Source organism: Astatotilapia calliptera, chromosome 23 (genome assembly GCF_900246225.1).
Source record: "Astatotilapia calliptera chromosome 23, fAstCal1.2, whole genome shotgun sequence".
Taxonomy (NCBI): domain Eukaryota; kingdom Metazoa; phylum Chordata; class Actinopteri; order Cichliformes; family Cichlidae; genus Astatotilapia; species Astatotilapia calliptera.
Genome location: NC_039323.1, coordinates 40,480,081 through 40,482,621, shown reverse-complemented (window position 1 = coordinate 40,482,621; position 2,541 = coordinate 40,480,081). Strand labels below are relative to the sequence as shown.

Sequence of the window (2,541 nt, the reverse complement as noted above, 5' to 3'; positions counted from 1 at the left end):
AAAGTCACCAAACCAGTTCATAAGCAGGTACAGGTGTGGCCAGAAGGGTCCTCAGAGGCACTGCAAGACTGCTTTTCCACCACAGGCAGCTACACACGACAACACCACAGACTTTAAGGAATATACAGAAACTGTTACTGCCTACATCCCAAAATGCATCGATGATGTCACAGAGACCAGGTGTCACGGGTTGCTTAGAGGATCCACTTGCAGGACTCATGAGTAGCGTTTAAACAGAGACGGTTTATTTACAGATCTTCACCAAGTGTATGTACAGACAGTGCGGGGTTAGTGCTATATACAAGACGTGAGGGGCAGGGCTCCAGGGAAAACGGGGAAAATCACACACGCGCTCAGTTCAACCTCTCTCTTCTCTGCTAGCAACCAGTCGCTCCCTCCACACTCCACACGGGGAATCTAGGAACAAAGAAACACTTGTTAAGTCTCTGAGACGGAGGCACAGGAAACTTGAGCTAGACGTGTACTGACTAGAGCCTTCACAACAATCCAGTGTTGAACAGCTGATCTCCTCCTTCTAATATACCAGCTGGTCTGATGAGGCCCAGGTGTTCCCAATCCAGGAAGGCGTGGACCGAGGGCGTGAAGCCGCCATGAGTTCCACCCCTGCAAAACAGGGCAGAGAAGGAGAGAGGGGGAGAGACAGGGAAAAAGAGAAGAGAAGGATGGCTAGGAGTGGAGAGATTCTGATCAGCACCTTGCCGATCCTGCAGGTCGTGACACCAGGCCTATCACTGTCTGGGCCAATCAGAAACCATGGCTCACAGGTCAGGTTTAAATGCTCCTAAGGTTGCAAAATGCAAGCCTTCAGAGCCGGGAATTAGGTGAGCCAAAGAACAGCAAGGGCAAACCTGTCACGTGGCATCAGCTACAGCAAAGCTTCAGCGACAGCAGAGATACTTGAGGCAGTGGCAAGGAATACAAACCATCACAGACTACAAGCCCACTCTGCAGACCGTGGTGACACAATCCCCAGACAGTGTGTGGAGATCCCTTGCCAAAATCAGTACCGCCGTTCCCACATGCCTCAAGGCCTCCACCATCATTACTGTACCCAAGAAGTCATCTACCTCCTGCTTTAAGGACTACCGTCCTGTCAAACTCACCTCCATCATTATGAAGTGCTTTGAACGGTTAGTCAGTTAGTGTGTTGAGCCCCCTTCTCTTCACTCTGCTGACCCACGACGAGATCTACTACAGGGGTGAAGTTAACCATCTGGCAGAGTGGTGCAGCAACAACAACCTGTCCCTGAATGTGGAGAAGACCAACAGCGACTCTACTTCCTCTGCAAACTGAGAAGCACAAGTATGACTCCTGCACTAGGTTCTGCAGGAAAAAATGACTACGGGTAGTGAGAGCAGCTGCACCTGCCTCACCTGGAAGGTCCTCTCCATTACAGGTGACTCCACTCATCCCTTCAGCAGCGTCTTCAGTTTGCTGCCATCAGGAAGGATACTGAAGAGCCTCCGGGGCAGAACACACAGACTGAGAGACAGCTTTGTCCATCGGGCTGTCAGGATGCTGACCATCTCTGAATCGAGAAGGGGGGCCCAAGGGTACATCGTTCGCCATCCTACAATGCTGTGATTGTAGCCATTCCCCACTTTCTGTGAATGGTACTCATGGCCATTAATCAGTAGGCTTTGATTAGTTGTCATTGATCAATGGTCATAAGAATTTGCATACTAACAATCATGGAACTAACCCCTCAGCCCATTGTTCATTCAGTGGTGCTAGTTTCCTTCACTATGCAAATGTAGTGTTTATAAGGTTGGGGAAACCTGCAGTCAGCTGAGACTGAAGAAGTCACTTGGATGAGTGACGAAACGTTTCTCCAACTGAAAATGTCCAGATGAACAGAATCAACCTTTTGGGATTTACTTACCTGGATGATTAAGCACGCATCAAGACGTTATTTTATTAAAAATTTTCAAATGATAGCAGCACAAACAAACATTTTTGCAGCACAAACCAGCACAAACCAGCACAAACGTTTGACATCAATTTTGTTTGTTTCCATTAATATGGGGGGGCTGGCTGTCCTTTTGACCTTTACCTTTTCATTAATATCTTTAAAACAGAAGCAGCAAATGACAATTTTAGCAGCACAAACCAGCACAAACATAGCACAACTGACTGACACCAATTTTGTTTGATTCCATTAATATGGGGGGGCTGGTTGACCTCTGATGACCTCTAGAAATTTTTATTAATATCTTTAAAATGATAGCGGCACAAACAAAAATTTTGCAGCACAAACCAGCATAAACGTAGCACAAACGTTTGATACCACTTTTGTTGGATTTGAAGAAGGTGGGGGGGGCCAACTTCACTCACATCACGCCTCAGGATTCTGGCCTGCCACTGCTGGGAAAACTCACTCTTGCAAACTGCCATCCTCACCTGCCTGCCTCCCTGTGCACCCACATCTCACTCTGTACCCAGATTTAATTCATCTCCTCCTCCAGCTGATCTCCCCCTGCAGCCACGTAACACCTCTTAGTTTTTAAATCTTGGACTCA

At 47.7% G+C, this 2,541-nt stretch overlaps 1 long non-coding RNA gene across 3 annotated transcripts; it reads right to left on the bottom strand.

Moving 5' to 3' along the window:
* Nucleotides 1-223: 223 nt before the first annotated feature.
* Nucleotides 224-1,770, bottom strand: LOC113016790 (uncharacterized). Of its 3 annotated transcripts, none has more exons than XR_003271303.1 (3): nucleotides 1,396-1,770; nucleotides 490-1,311; nucleotides 224-417 (listed from the first exon to the last, which is right to left on the bottom strand). It is a non-coding gene; the product is annotated as an uncharacterized LOC113016790 (long non-coding RNA). The 3 variants fall into 3 exon arrangements; XR_003271304.1 differs by having other exon boundaries at nucleotides 490-1,267; XR_003271302.1 differs by lacking the exon at nucleotides 1,396-1,770 and having other exon boundaries at nucleotides 490-1,365.
* Between the last annotated feature and the right edge of the window lie 771 nt (nucleotides 1,771-2,541).